The following is a 17141-nucleotide window of genomic DNA, read 5'->3' as shown; positions in this document are numbered from 1 at the left end:
ATGCTTTGGGATATTTTTAGAAACTTTCCCCACTCACTTCCTTTCTTCTTCCCCTGTCTAATGCCCATCCAAACTTGCTTTCCAACAGAGTGCATGGACCATCTGGAGCTCTGGATTTCCATGTTCAGTTGCTATACTCCCCACTGTTGGGAGTTGGACTCTACCAAACCTCAGAATAAGAAAATTCTTGTCGAGGAATAATGTTATTGGCAAAAAAAGACAATCACTCATTTAGACTGCAAATTAACCAGGTTTATTGGACAATAGGGATTGATATTCAACATTTTGCTAGGCGAGGCATGTTCTGAAGCACCGTCTTTCCCATGGATCTGATGACTTCTGGGGTCTCCTCTTCTCGGCTCCCCGAACAGAGTCCTTTGTCTCACCACGTCCTTTCAGAATTGAACCTCATCAACTTATCTTTAACATGCATACAAATCCCGTTACAGCTTTGAGACTGCAAATCAAGTCGTAGTCCACCTTAATTGCTGAAGCTACTTACTTGCTGAGTGCTTCTCTCCCTCTCTGTCGCTCTCATGTTGCACACTACAGCTGCCTGCTGTGTGCATTGAAAACAGCTTCCTAACAAAAACTGCAGCTCTCCTCAAAGTGACGAACACTGTAATTCAGTACTGATTTTCCCCAAGCTGGACTTGAACTGATTTAACAATTCCTCGGCAGCTAAGTGGTTATACATTTTAGATTCACTCTCTGTTAAGGCAATTACCACTGGCCCTAATATCGAATTCTAATACTGACTTCTTTGTTTAAATAAATTTAGAGTAACCAATTATTTTTTTTCCCCAATTAAGGGGCAATTTAGCATGGCCAATCCACCAAGCCTGCACATCTTTGGGTTGTGGGGGTGAAACCCACGCAGACACAGGGAGAATGTGCAAACTCCACACAGACAGTGACCTGGGTCCGGGATCAAACCCGGGTACTCGGTGACGTGATGCTAACCACTGCACCACCCTCTAATACTGATGTCTATCCTGGATTCTTATAAGATATAGGAGCAGAATTAGGCCATTCGGCCCATCAAGTCTGATCCGCCATTCTATCATGCTGCATATGTTCCTCATCTGCTACCGAAAATGTTATAGGACAAGAGCTGGATTGCAAAATCAGCGAGCACATCTCCTCCCGAGAACACTTGACCCAGGAGCGGGAGTCGGCAATTTAGCCTCCCGAGCAACACCCTCAATGTGATCATGGCTGATCCCATCCTGGCCTCAATTCCACCGTCCTGCCCGTTCTCCATAACCCTTCAACCCATTACCAATTAAAAATCTGTCTAACTCCTTAAATTTACTCACTGTCCCAGCATCCACCTCACTCTGGGGTAGCGAATTCCACAGATTCACAACCTTTTGGGAGAAGTAGTTTCTCCTCCAATCTTTTTCTTCAACCTGTGACAAATACCCCTCAAGTGGCAGTGTCCTACAAAAACATTAACTTCCCCCTCACGTGCTCCTAACTCTTCTCTTGGAGCAAGATACTTCCCAGCCAGTGTCCTGTAACAAATGCTATCCCTTGGCAAGTGCATCACCTGCAGTGATGCACCCCTATTCTGCAGGACGCTCAGTGCGTGCACCTCCTGTCAACACGACTGACGACGTCTCACCCAATATTTGTAACTCTTTACCAATGGGAAGAGAGTGCTCCTGACGTTCCCACAAGCTAACCTCAATTGGCATCTTCTGACCAGAGAGCCGTCTTGCTCGAGCTAATCAGCGTAGTATTTTGATGACCCCTTTAACTGCGAACTACAATTTGTAACTGGAACACCTGGTCTCAGACGACCTTCCTGAACATCAGCAAGTTTCTTAAAGATATATTGCACTATTTGACACTTAAAGGGACTCCAACTTTACAACTACATACCCCAAACTCCCATGAATCTTTGAATGTTGCATACAAATTAAGACTCTTCATCCCTAAGCTTATGTGCAGCACAGGGTGATAATGTAAGCCTCATTAATTACACACCAACCTCATGGCTAATTTATCCAAGGAGAAAGTTCGGTCCAGGGGTCCTCTGGGCTGTGTGTGTTGGCACTGCCGGTGCTTCTGGAGGTGTCAGTTGTGGCTCGGTCTTGGGAGTACCCTCACCTCCAAATCCCAAAAGTGTAGTTGGGAGTATTCCGCTGCCCCGTCTACCCTCTCAGCTGGATGTAACCGTTCCTGCGGCCACGGTATCGGAGAAGCCACGGTGAAAGGCCACCCCCCATTTCCCCCACGCACCCGGTGTCCTGGATGCAGCGTCCATCCCTCGGCCAACGGCATTCAAAACAGATTGTACCTCACTGCTGATTGTGGGACCCTGCTGTGCACAGAGTGCGTTCCTACACTACAACGGTGGACTGGGCTTGCAGTGCACTTTTGTTTGGCCGCGAAAAGCTGCGGGACGTCCCAAATTTGTAAAGACCACAGTGCGTTTTATTCAGCTGGGTTCTGAAGTGTCTGACGGACCTCGTGCTCCAGGCTGCCCATGCACGTCGCCCGGATCACCTCTGCTTGGTCAGGCAATCAGATGCAAATAGCAGAGGGGAACATTTTTAAAAATTCAGTCTGACCTCTCACCTCCCAGATAAGCAAAGGCTCCTTTCCGAAGGTCAAACAGGGGTGCGGGGCGGGGAATAGAAGTGGGTGGGTGGACAGGATCCAGCCTCCAGTCTATTTTTTCCCCCTCAATGCCGTAGAGACGCGTCTCAGTGCAGAGTAAATGGGAGAAGTACAACGAGGGGAGGTCTTACGGCGGCTATGGATACCCAACAGCCACGTTGTCTGGTTAGGCATGTGGCTCTCCAAATTCCCCCTCCTTCCTTGCATCTGCCTGGAGTTCCTTTGCATTCGGACTGTAGGCATTCAGATGAATGCTAATGAACGTGCCGGGCCTCATTCGCCAACTGTCCTGTGTATGCGGACATGCTGTCCCTTTAACCCTTTGGGGACTAGCCGTGTTTCGAATCACCGGCTTCCCAATTCGGAGGACAGTGCTCGAGGGCCGCTTAATGGTTTCCGTTCACAAAGCTTTAGGTCTTAGACCTCACAGTCTCGCCTTATGAGCAACTCCCTTGAGAGCCTTCTCCCGTAACCACGCACATTCTTCCTTTTCAGATAACAGACTAATTGCCTTCCGAATCCCAGGACTGAAGGACTGCCAACGACAAGACGACATTTTTGCACAGCGGCATAGCAACTAGCGCCGCTGCCTCACCGTGCCAGGGAACCCGGCTTCGATTCCGTTTTCGGGTGAGTGTGTGGGCGGAGTCTGTACGTTCTCCCCGTGTCCGCGTGGGTTTCCCCCGGGTGCTCCGGTTTCCTCCCACAGTCCAAAGATGTGCAGGTTAGGAGGATTGGCCATGATCAATGCACAGGGTCAGCCGAGGTGGAGTGCTCTTTCGGAGGGTCGGTGCAGACTCGATGGGCTGAATGGCCTCCTTCTACACTGTAGCGATTCGATGGATTCTCTTATATTTCTGGGATCATAGCATGGTGATCACTGAGTGACTAGAAGGCTACTGTACTAGTGGGAACATTGAAATCTACAGACTTGCAGGCATAAGTAGCAATTTAATGTATATACGGCAGTCATAAAGCATCTTGACAGCTCAGGCCGACAGGCTGCATCTCTTTTTATTTTACGAAGTGGCTGAGCATCATTTTTTTTCACTCTATTTCTTGTTTTGAACCAGCTTCCACCATCCTTTCAGGCAGCTTACCTTCCAGGTCACCAATGATGACGACCCCTCCCCTGTCCTGGGGCCTTTATTTACCCTTCAACCAAAATCACAAAGAAAAGGATTAACTGATCATTGCAACATTTACTGCTTGTGGGAGCTTGCTGTGCGCAAATTTGGCTGCTGAGTTTCCTACAGTGTAACAGTGTCTAGGTCTCAAGTACTTAATTAGCTGTTGGGGTTGTGAGAGCTAGGCGCCACAGAAATGCAGATTCCCTCTGGTTTGCCTCGAACGATCTTAAATGTGCCTTGTCTGGTTTAGCTCACTGGGCTAAATCGCTGGCTTTTAAGGCAGGCCAGCAGCACGGTTCAATTCCCGTACCAGCCTCCCCGAACAGGCGCCGGAATGTGGCGACTAGGGGCTTTTCACAGTAACTTCATTGAAGCCTACTCGTGACAATAAGCGATTTTCATTTCATTTCAATTGCGACCTGGAGGTTTCAGCACATGACTTGATTCACATTTACGCCCACCGACGCACAGCAGCAGCGGTGTGCGTGCCACACGCAAGACACCGACTCAGGCGGCGGCAGCTTCCAAACCCGTGGCCACTGCACACCTTCGAGGGCCGGGGCCCAGCAGACGCAAAGGGGGAAAGACACCCACCTGTAGGTCTCCCCACCCCCTCCTCCATCCAAGTCGCATGCCTTGGAATCACACCAGCCGTTCCTTTACTGTCTGCTGGGACAGAGACCTGGGCCACCCCGTCTGACAGCACTGTGGATGGACCCACACTGCACGGGACTTCACAAGGACGGCTCACCGCCCCTTCCAAAGGGGCAATAAGGGGTGGACAACAAACGCTGGGCCCAGCCAATAATGCCACATTTTTTAAAAATTTGTTTACGGGATGTGGGTGTCGCTGTTTAGGCCAGCAATAATTGTCCAGCATGTGGTGGTGAGTTGCCGTCTTGAACCACTGCAGTCCTCGAGTAGAATCACCCACTGTGCTATTAGGGAGCGGGTTCCAGGATGTTGTCCCAGTGACAGTGAAGGAACGGCCGATATATTTCCCAGTCGGGGCGGTGAGTGACTCGGAGGGGAACCTCCAGGTGGCAGGGTTCCCAGGTATCTGCTGCTCTTGTCCTTCTAGATGGTAGAAGTGGGTTTGGAAGGTGCTAAGGAGCCTTGGTGAGTTACTGCATTGCATCTTGTAGATGGCGAACAGGACTGCCATTGTGCGTTGGTGGTGGAGGGTTTGAACGTTTGTGGAAGGGGTGCCAGTCAAGCGGGGCTCCTTTGCCCTGGATGGCGTCGAGCTTGTGTTGTTGGAGCCGCACTCATCCAGGCAAGTGGGGAGTATTCCCTCACACTCCTGACTTGTGCCTTGTAGTTGGTTGACAAGCTTTTTTGGAGGTGGTGTGTTACTCGCCGTAAGATTCCCAGCCTTTGGCCGCCACAGCGGTAACCCCCAGCATGTTGATTGACCTACGGCGAAATAATCCAAAGGTGCCTTACTACGCCAATTGGGTGGCACAAATGCTCATTATCCAATTGGATGACGCCGGACTGACACAGGCTTTCCGTTTTTAATTTTTAACAATAAATTTAGAGTGCCGAATTCTTTTTTTTTTCCCAATTAAGAGGCAATCTAGCGTGGCCAATCCACCCACCCTGCACATCTTTGGGTTGTGGGGGTGAGACCCACGCAGACACGGGGAGAATGTGCAAACTCCACACGGACAGTGACCCGGGGCCGGGATCGAACCTGGGACTTCGGTGCCGTGAGGCAGCAGTGCTAACCACTGTGCTGCCCTGCCTTTCCGTTTTCAATGTTTCTAACAACTGGGGGAAAGAAAATAAACACCCAAAATCTTTTCCAACGTCCCTGCAATATTTCTCCAGGGCAACACTTGGAGCAGTGTCCTGGAGATTGATCTTCAATGATTCCAGGCTGCAAACCATGATCTCCCCCGCCCATGGTCCTCCCCAGCAGCAAACCTGCAGGTGGCAGCAGGCGCAATCCGGCAGAGCAAGAAGTCCATCTTGACCCAATCCACACTCCTCGCCCGGCCCGTCTCCGCCCTGCTACCGTGATTGGGCAGACAGGAGGTGCAGCGTCTCCGCCATTGGCCACAAAGGGATGCCGCGCCCAGATTGACCGACACTGCCGTCAATCAACCAGTATTGGGGCGGGAAATGGCGCGCCGATTGGCCAGGACGGCCGCCAATCAAACGGGTCACCAAGGCAGGCTGCGCACAGGACCGGAACTGCCGCCAGTCAGAGGGCGGAGACCTGCACGCCAATTGGCCGTCAACAAACCTGTCACAAAGGGAGGCTGCACCCACACTGACCCGGACGGCCGTCAATCAAATCTGTCACAAAGGGAGGAGGTGCCCTCAGTTGACGGATTCAGAGAACGGGCCCATCAATCAACCACTCTGAGGGCGGGAATTGGCGCGCCGAATGGTCAGGGCGGCCTTCAATCAATCACGTCACAAAGGAAGGCGGCGCCCATATTTACCGGAGATTCGTCAATCTGGGAGCGGTTGCCGGCGCGCCGATTGGCCGGGCCGTCCGTCAATCAACCTTATCACAAAGGGAGGCTGCGCCCACACTGACCCGGACGGCCGTCAATCAAATCTGTCACAAAGGGAGGAGGTGCCCTCAGGTGACGGAATCAGAGAGCGGGCTTCCAGCCTCCCATCACCCCGTCGGCGAAGTTGGTGCGAAGCACCCGGACGCTGGAACAAACAAACAATCTGATGAATAAATAAATGAACACCCCAAAGCCAAAGTGCCAGAAAAATGAGTGCGGAAACTTAAGAAGTCAACTCACCGCGACAGCTGGGCGGATCAGACTATCCTCTCGCTGCGAGCGCCACTGGTCGGCCGCGCCAACTCAGTCCCCACTCCGGCGCAGACTCAGTACCGCCCCGCGCGCCCCAGCGCAGACTCACAGCGCCCCGCCAGCCGCCCGCGCAGACTCAGTGTCGCCCCCTGACGCGCGCGCGGCGCCGACCGTTACCCTCAGAGCGAGGCGGGCCCGGCAGTTTGCTTTCAAATCCTATTCAAATTTCAAACGGCAAACAGGCCGCAAAACGCTCCCAAAACTATAGATATATATATGTTTACACACACATCAATAAAAACACATTTACTGCCACTTCCCTTCACCGTCTCCCCACACTCGCGCCGCTGGCTCAGAAACTGGAGCCTCTGAGGAGCCGGGCCCGGAGCGGTGAGTTTCCCCGACCTTTAACTGCCGTATTCTTCTTTATTATCAGTGCATCCTCTTTATATATCCGTGCATAATGTGTATCAGTGTTTGGGTTCACTTTTATACATGTGTATAATGTATATCAGTGTTTGGGTTCACTTTTATACATGTGTATAATGTATATCAGTGTTTGGGTTCACTTTTATACATGTGTATAATGTATATCAGTGTCTGGGTTCACATTTATACATGTGTATAATGTATATCAGTGTTTGGGTTCACTTTTATACATGTGTGTAATGTATATCAGTGTCTCGGTTCACTTTTATACATGTGTATAATGTGTATCAGTGTCTGGGTTCACTTTTATACATGTGTATAATGTATATCAGTGTTTGGGTTCACTTTTATACATGTGTATAATGTATATCAGTGTTTGGGTTCACTTTTATACATGTGTAGAATGTGTATCAGTGTCTGGGTTCACTTTTATACATGTGTATAATGTATATCAGTGTCTGGGTTCACATTTATACATGTGTATAATGTATATCAGTGTCTGGGTTCACTTTTATACATGTGTATAATGTATATCAGTGTCTGGGTTCACATTTATACATGTGTATAATGTATATCAGTGCTTGCGTTCAATTTATACATGTGTATAATGTGTATCAGTGTCTGGGTTCACTTTTATTCATGTGTATCAGTGTCTGGGCTCACTTTTATACATGTGTATAATGTATATCCGTGTCTGCGTTCACTTTTATACATGTGTATAATCTGTATCAGTGTCTGGGTTCACTTTTATTCATGTGTATAATGTGTATCAGTGTTTGGGTTCACTTTTATACATGTGTGTAATGTGTATCAATGTTTGGGTTCACTTTTATACATGTGTATCATGTATATCCGTGTCTGGGTTCACTTTTATACATGTGTATAATGTATATCAGTGTTTGGGTTCACATTTATACATGTGTATAATGTGTATCAGTGTTTGGGTTCACTTTTATTCATGTGTATAATGTATACCACTGTTTGGGTTCACTTTTATACATGTGTATAATGTATATCAGTGTCTGGATTCACATTTATACATGTGTATAATGTGTATCAGTGTCTGGGCTCACTTTTATACATGTGTATCATGTATATCAGTGTCTGGGTTCACTTATACATGTGTATAGTGTATACCACTGTTTGGGTTCACTTTTATACATGTATATAATGTGTATCAGTGTCTGGGTTCACTTTTATACTCGTGTGTCAGTGTCTGGGTTCACTTTTATACACGTGTATCAGTGTCTGGGTTCACTTTTATACATGTGTATAATGTGTATCAGTGTCTGGGTTCACATTTATACATCTGTATAATGTATATCTGTGTCTGGGTTCACTTATACATGTGTATAATGTATACCACTGTTTGGGTTCACTTTTATACATGTGTATAATGTATATCAGTGTTTGGGTTCACTTTTATACATGGGTATAATGTATTTCAGTGTCTGGGTTCACTTTTATACATGTGTATAATGTATATCAGTGTCTGCGTTCACTTTTATACATGTGTATAATGTATATCAGTGTTAGGGTTCACTTTTACACATGTGTATAATGTATATCAGTGTTAGAGTTCACTTTTATACATGTGTATAATGTATATCAGTGTTAGAGTTCACTTTTATACATGTGTATAATGTATATCAGTGTCTGGGTTCACTTTTATACATGTGTATACTGTATATCAGTGTCTGGGTTCACTTTTATACATGTATATAATGTATATCAGTGTCTGGGTTCACTTTTATACATGTATATAATGTGTGTCAGTGACTAGGTTCACTTTTATACACGTGTATAATGTATATCAGTGTCTGGGTTCACTTTTATACACGTGTATCAGTGTCTGGGTTCACTTTTATACATGTGTATAATGTGTATCAGTGTCTGGGTCCACTTTTATACATGTGTATAATGTATATCAGTGTCTGGGTTCACTTTTATACATGTATATAATGTGTGTCTTTGTCTGTCTGGGTTCACTTTTATACACGTGTATCAGTGTCTGGGTTCACTTTTATACACGTGTATAATGGATATCAGTGTCTGAGTTCACTTTTATACATGTGTATAATGGATATCAGTGTCTGGGTTCACATTTATACATGTGTATAATGTGTATCAGTGTCTGGGTTCACTTTTATACATGTGTATAATGTATATCAGTGGGTTCACTTTTATACATGTGTATACTGTATATCAGTGCTTGCGTTCAATTTGTACATGCGTATAATGTATATCTGTCTGGGTTCACTTTTATACACGTGTATAATGTATATCCGAGTCTCGGTTCTCTTTTATACATCTGTATAATGTATATCTGTGCCTGGGTTCACTTATACATGTGAATAATGTATACCACTGTTTGGGTTCACTTTTATACATGTGTATAATGTATATCAGTGTTTGGGTTCACTTTTATACATGGGTATAATGTATATCAGTGTTTGGGTTCACTTTTATACACGTGTGTAATGTGTATCAGTGTTTGTGTTCACTTTTATACATCTGTATAATGTATATCAGTGTCTGGGTTCACTTTTATACATGTGTATAATGTGTATTAGTGTTTGAGTTCACTGTTATACATGTCTATAATGTACATCAGTGTTTGGGTTCACTTATTTCCATGTGTATAATGTATATCAGTGTCTGGGTTCACTTTTATACACGTGTGTAATGTGTATCAGTGTTTGTGTTCACTTTTATACATCTGTATAATGTATATCAGTGTCTGGGTTCACTTTTATACATGTGTATCATGTATATCCGTGTCTGGGTTCACTTTTATACATGTGTATAATGTATATCAGTGTTTGGGTTCACATTTATACATGTGTATAATGTGTATCAGTGTTTGGGTTCACTTTTATTCATGTGTATAATGTATACCACTGTTTGGGTTCACTTTTATACATGTGTATAATGTATATCAGTGTCTGGGTTCACATTTATACATGTGTATAATGTGTATCAGTGTCTGGGCTCACTTTTATAGATGTGTATCATGTATATCAGTGTCTGGGTTCACATTTATACATGTGTATAATGTGTATCCGTGTCTGGGTTCACTTTTAGACATGTGTGTAATGTGTATCAGTGTTTGGGTTCACTTTTATACATGTGTATAATGTATATCATGTCTGGGCTCACTTTTATACATGTGTATAATGTGTATCAGTGTCTGGGTTCACATCTATACATGTGTATAATGTATATCTGTGTCTGGGTTCACTTATACATGTGTATAGTGTATACCACTGTTTGGGTTCACTTTTATACATGTATATAATGTGTATCAGTGTCTGGGTTCACTTTTATACTCGTGTGTCAGTGTCTGGGTTCACTTTTATACACGTGTATCAGTGTCTGGGTTCACTTTTATACATGTGTATAATGTGTATCAGTGTCTGGGTTCACATTTATACATCTGTATAATGTATATCTGTGTCTGGGTTCACTTATACATGTGTATAATGTATACCACTGTTTGGGTTCACTTTTATACATGTGTATAATGTATATCAGTGTTTGGGTCACTTTTATACATGGGTATAATGTATTTCAGTGTCTGGGTTCACTTTTATACATGTGTATAATGTATATCAGTGTCTGCGTTCACTTTTATACATGTGTATAATGTATATCAGTGTTAGGGTTCACTTTTACACATGTGTATAATGTATATCAGTGTTAGAGTTCACTTTTATACATGTGTATAATGTATATCTGTGTCTGGGCTCACTTTTATACTTGTGTGTCAGTGTCTGGGTTCACATTTATACATGTGTATAATGTATATCAGCGTCTGGGTTCTCTTTTATACATGTGTATAATGTGTATCAGTGTCTGGGTTCACTTTTATACATGTGTGTCATGTATATCAGTGTTTGGGTTCACTTTTATACATGTGTATAATGTGTATCAGTGTTTGGGTTCACTTTTATACATGTGTATAATGTGTATCAGTGTCTGGGTTCACTTTTATTCATGTGTATAATGTATACCGCTGTTTGGGTTCACTTTTATACATGTGTATAATGTATATCAGTGTCTGGGTTCACTTTTATACATGTGTATGATGTGTATCAGTGTCTGGGTTCACTTTTATACATGTGTATACTGTATATCAGTGTCTGGGTTCACTTTTATACATGTGTATAATGTGTATCAGTGTTTGGGTTCACTTTTATACATGTGTGTAATGTGTATCAATGTTTGGGTTCACTTTTATACATGTGTATCATGTATATCCGTGTCTGGGTTCACTTTTATACATGTGTATAATGTATATCAGTGTTTGGGTTCACATTTATACATGTGTATAATGTGTATCAGTGTTTGGGTTCACTTTTATTCATGTGTATAATGTATACCACTGTTTGGGTTCACTTTTATACATGTGTATAATGTATATCTGTGTCTGGGTTCACTTATACATGTGTATAGTGTATACCACTGTTTGGGTTCACTTTTATACATGTATATAATGTGTATCAGTGTCTGGGTTCACTTTTATACACGTGTGTCAGTGTCTGGGTTCACTTTTATACACGTGTATCAGTGTCTGGGTTCACTTTTATACATGTGTGTAATGTGTATCAATGTTTGGGTTCACTTTTATACATGTGTATCATGTATATCCGTGTCTGGGTTCACTTTTATACATGTGTATAATGTATATCAGTGTTTGGGTTCACATTTATACATGTGTATAATGTGTATCAGTGTTTGGGTTCACTTTTATTCATGTGTATAATGTATACCACTGTTTGGGTTCACTTTTATACATGTGTATAATGTATATCAGTGTTTGGGTTCACTTTTATGCATGGGTATAATGTATTTCAGTGTCTGGGTTCACTTTTATACATGTGTATAATGTATATCAGTGTCTGAGTTCACTTTTATACATGTGTATAATGTATATCAGTGTTAGGGTTCACTTTTACACATGTGTATAATGTATATCAGTGTTAGAGTTCACTTTTATACATGTGTATAATGTATATCAGTGGGTTCACTTTTATACATGTGTATACTGTATATCAGTGCTTGCGTTCAATTTGTACATGCGTATAATGTATATCAGTGTCTGGGTTCACTTTTATACACGTGTATAATGTATATCCGAGTCTCGGTTCTCTTTTATACATCTGTATAATGTATATCTGTGCCTGGGTTCACTTATACATGTGAATAATGTATACCACTGTTTGGGTTCACTTTTATACATGTGTATAATGTATATCAGTGTTTGGGTTCACTTTTATACATGTGTATAATGTGTATTAGTGTTTGAGTTCACTGTTATACATGTCTATAATGTACATCAGTGTTTGGGTTCACTTATTTCCATGTGTATAATGTATATCAGTGTCTGGGTTCACTTTTATTCATGTGTGTAATGTATATCAGTGTCTGGGTTCACATTTATACATGTGTATAATGTATATCAGTGTCTGGGTTCACTTTTATACATGTGTATGATGTGTATCAGTGTCTGGGTTCACTTTTATACATGTGTATACTGTATATCAGTGTCTGGGTTCACTTTTATACATGTGCATAATGTGTATCAGTGTTTGGGTTCACTTTTATACATGTGTGTAATGTGTATCAATGTTTGGGTTCACTTTTATACATGTGTATCATGTATATCCGTGTCTGGGTTCACTTTTATACATGTGTATAATGTATATCAGTGTTTGGGTTCACATTTATACATGTGTATAATGTGTATCAGTGTTTGGGTTCACTTTTATTCATGTGTATAATGTATACCACTGTTTGAGTTCACTTTTATACATGTGTATAATGTATATCAGTGTTTGGGTTCACTTTTATACATGGGTATAATGTATTTCAGTGTCTGGGTTCACTTTTATACATGTGTATAATGTATATCAGTGTCTGCGTTCACTTTTATACATGTGTATAATGTATATCAGTGTTAGGGTTCACTTTTACACATGTGTATAATGTATATCAGTGTTAGAGTTCACTTTTATACATGTGTATAATGTATATCAGTGTCTGGGTTCACTTTTATACATGTGTATACTGTATATCAGTGTCTGGGTTCACTTTTATACATGTATATAATGTATATCAGTGTCTGGGTTCACTTTTATACATGTATATAATGTGTGTCAGTGACTGGGTTCACTTTTATACACGTGTATAATGTATATCAGTGTCTGGGTTCACTTTTATACATGTATATAATGTGTGTCAGTGTCTGGGTTCACTTTTATACACGTGTATCAGTGTCTGGGTTCACTTTTATACATGTGTATAATGTGTATCAGTGTCTGGGTCCACTTTTATACATGTGTATAATGTATATCAGTGTCTGGGTTCACTTTTATACATGTATATAATGTGTGTCTGTGTCTGTCTGGGTTCACTTTTATACACGTGTATCAGTGTCTGGGTTCACTTTTATACATGTGTATAATGGATATCAGTGTCTGAGTTCACTTTTATACATGTGTATAATGGATATCAGTGTCTGGGTTCACATTTATACATGTGTATAATGTGTATCAGTGTCTGGGTTCACTTTTATACATGTGTATAATGTATATCAGTGGGTTCACTTTTATACATGTGTATACTGTATATCAGTGCTTGCGTTCAATTTGTACATGCGTATAATGTATATCAGTGTCTGGGTTCACTTTTATACACGTGTATAATGTACATCCGAGTCTCGGTTCTCTTTTATACATCTGTATAATGTATATCTGTGCCTGGGTTCACTTATACATGTGAATAATGTATACCACTGTTTGGGTTCACTTTTATACATGTGTATAATGTATATCAGTGTTTGGGTTCACTTTTATACATGGGTATAATGTATATCAGTGTTTGGGTTCACTTTTATACACGTGTGTAATGTGTATCAGTGTTTGTGTTCACTTTTATACATCTGTATAATGTATATGAGTGTCTGGGTTCACTTTTATTCATGTGTGTAATGTATATCAGTGTCTGGGTTCACATTTATACATGTGTATAATGTGTATCAGTGTCTGGGTTCACTTTTATTCATGTGTATAATGTATACCGCTGTTTGGGTTCACTTTTATACATGTGTATAATGTATATCAGTGTCTGGGTTCACTTTTATACATGTGTATGATGTGTATCAGTGTCTGGGTTCACTTTTATACATGTGTATACTGTATATCAGTGTCTGGGTTCACTTTTATACATGTGTATAATGTGTATCAGTGTTTGGGTTCACTTTTATACATGTGTGTAATGTGTATCAATGTTTGGGTTCACTTTTATACATGTGTATCATGTATATCCGTGTCTGGGTTCACTTTTATACATGTGTATAATGTATATCAGTGTTTGGGTTCACATTTATACATGTGTATAATGTGTATCAGTGTTTGGGTTCACTTTTATTCATGTGTATAATGTATACCACTGTTTGGGTTCACTTTTATACATGTGTATAATGTATATCAGTGTCTGGGTTCACATTTATACATGTGTATAATGTGTATCAGTGTCTGGGCTCACTTTTATACATGTGTATCATGTATATCAGTGTCTGGGTTCACATTTATACATGTGTATAATGTGTATCCGTGTCTGGGTTCACTTTTAGACATGTGTGTAATGTGTATCAGTGTTTGGGTTCACTTTTATACATGTGTATAATGTATATCATGTCTGGGCTCACTTTTATACATGTGTATAATGTGTATCAGTGTCTGGGTTCACATCTATACATGTGTATAATGTATATCTGTGTCTGGGTTCACTTATACATGTGTATAGTGTATACCACTGTTTGGGTTCACTTTTATACATGTATATAATGTGTATCAGTGTCTGGGTTCACTTTTATACTCGTGTGTCAGTGTCTGGGTTCACTTTTATACACGTGTATCAGTGTCTGGGTTCACTTTTATACATGTGTATAATGTGTATCAGTGTCTGGGTTCACATTTATACATCTGTATAATGTATATCTGTGTCTGGGTTCACTTATACATGTGTATAATGTATACCACTGTTTGGGTTCACTTTTATACATGTGTATAATGTATATCAGTGTTTGGGTTCACTTTTATACATGGGTATAATGTATTTCAGTGTCTGGGTTCACTTTTATACATGTGTATAATGTATATCAGTGTCTGCGTTCACTTTTATACATGTGTATAATGTATATCAGTGTTAGGGTTCACTTTTACACATGTGTATGATGTATATCAGTGTTAGAGTTCACTTTTATACATGTGTATAATGTATATCAGTGTTAGAGTTCACTTTTATACATGTGTATAATGTATATCAGTGTCTGGGTTCACTTTTATACATGTGTATACTGTATATCAGTGTCTGGGTTCACTTTTATACATGTATATAATGTATATCAGTGTCTGGGTTCACTTTTATACATGTATATAATGTGTGTCAGTGACTAGGTTCACTTTTATACACGTGTATAATGTATATCAGTGTCTGGGTTCACTTTTATACACGTGTATCAGTGTCTGGGTTCACTTTTATACATGTGTATAATGTGTATCAGTGTCTGGGTCCACTTTTATACATGTGTATAATGTATATCAGTGTCTGGGTTCACTTTTATACATGTATATAATGTGTGTCTTTGTCTGTCTGGGTTCACTTTTATACACGTGTATCAGTGTCTGGGTTCACTTTTATACATGTGTATAATGGATATCAGTGTCTGAGTTCACTTTTATACATGTGTATAATGGATATCAGTGTCTGGGTTCACATTTATACATGTGTATAATGTGTATCAGTGTCTGGGTTCACTTTTATACATGTGTATAATGTATATCAGTGGGTTCACTTTTATACATGTGTATACTGTATATCAGTGCTTGCGTTCAATTTGTACATGCGTATAATGTATATCTGTCTGGGTTCACTTTTATACACGTGTATAATGTATATCCGAGTCTCGGTTCTCTTTTATACATCTGTATAATGTATATCTGTGCCTGGGTTCACTTATACATGTGAATAATGTATACCACTGTTTGGGTTCACTTTTATACATGTGTATAATGTATATCAGTGTTTGGGTTCACTTTTATACATGGGTATAATGTATATCAGTGTTTGGGTTCACTTTTATACACGTGTGTAATGTGTATCAGTGTTTGTGTTCACTTTTATACATCTGTATAATGTATATCAGTGTCTGGGTTCACTTTTATACATGTGTATAATGTGTATTAGTGTTTGAGTTCACTGTTATACATGTCTATAATGTACATCAGTGTTTGGGTTCACTTATTTCCATGTGTATAATGTATATCAGTGTCTGGGTTCACTTTTATACACGTGTGTAATGTGTATCAGTGTTTGTGTTCACTTTTATACATCTGTATAATGTATATCAGTGTCTGGGTTCACTTTTATACATGTGTATCATGTATATCCGTGTCTGGGTTCACTTTTATACATGTGTATAATGTATATCAGTGTTTGGGTTCACATTTATACATGTGTATAATGTGTATCAGTGTTTGGGTTCACTTTTATTCATGTGTATAATGTATACCACTGTTTGGGTTCACTTTTATACATGTGTATAATGTATATCAGTGTCTGGGTTCACATTTATACATGTGTATAATGTGTATCAGTGTCTGGGCTCACTTTTATAGATGTGTATCATGTATATCAGTGTCTGGGTTCACATTTATACATGTGTATAATGTGTATCCGTGTTTGGGTTCACTTTTAGACATGTGTGTAATGTATATCAGTGTCTGGGTTCACTTTTATACTCGTGTGTCAGTGTCTGGGTTCACTTTTATACACGTGTATCAGTGTCTGGGTTCACTTTTATACATGTGTATAATGTGTATCAGTGTCTGGGTTCACATTTATACATCTGTATAATGTATATCTGTGTCTGGGTTCACTTATACATGTGTATAATGTATACCACTGTTTGGGTTCACTTTTATACATGTGTATAATGTATATCAGTGTTTGGGTTCACTTTTATACATGGGTATAATGTATTTCAGTGTCTGGGTTCACTTTTATACATGTGTATAATGTATATCAGTGTCTGCGTTCACTTTTATACATGTGTATAATGTATATCAGTGTTAGGGTTCACTTTTACACATGTGTATAATGTATATCA

General features: G+C 40.8%; 1 protein-coding gene and 1 long non-coding RNA gene across 2 annotated transcripts in view; one reads left to right on the top strand and one right to left on the bottom strand.

Moving 5' to 3' along the window:
- Nucleotides 1-230: 230 nt before the first annotated feature.
- Nucleotides 231-6612, bottom strand: LOC140399904 (uncharacterized). The gene is made up of 3 exons (XR_011937918.1): nt 6527-6612; nt 6212-6431; nt 231-3783 (listed from the first exon to the last, which is right to left on the bottom strand). It is a non-coding gene; the product is annotated as an uncharacterized lncRNA (long non-coding RNA).
- LOC140399903 (breast cancer metastasis-suppressor 1 homolog) overlaps nt 6426-17141 on the top strand; it is a 90115-nt gene continuing 79399 nt past the window's right edge. Inside the window, exon 1 of the mRNA XM_072489383.1 lies at nt 6426-6928. The gene's annotated coding sequence lies outside the window, so the exon portion shown is untranslated. The remainder of the gene's footprint in view (nt 6929-17141) is intronic.

The sequence above is a fragment of the Scyliorhinus torazame genome, chromosome 24 (genome assembly GCF_047496885.1).
Source record: "Scyliorhinus torazame isolate Kashiwa2021f chromosome 24, sScyTor2.1, whole genome shotgun sequence".
Lineage (NCBI taxonomy): Eukaryota > Metazoa > Chordata > Chondrichthyes > Carcharhiniformes > Scyliorhinidae > Scyliorhinus > Scyliorhinus torazame.
Note: the sequence above shows the minus strand (reverse complement) of the source record. Positions and strands in the feature narration are given on the sequence as shown.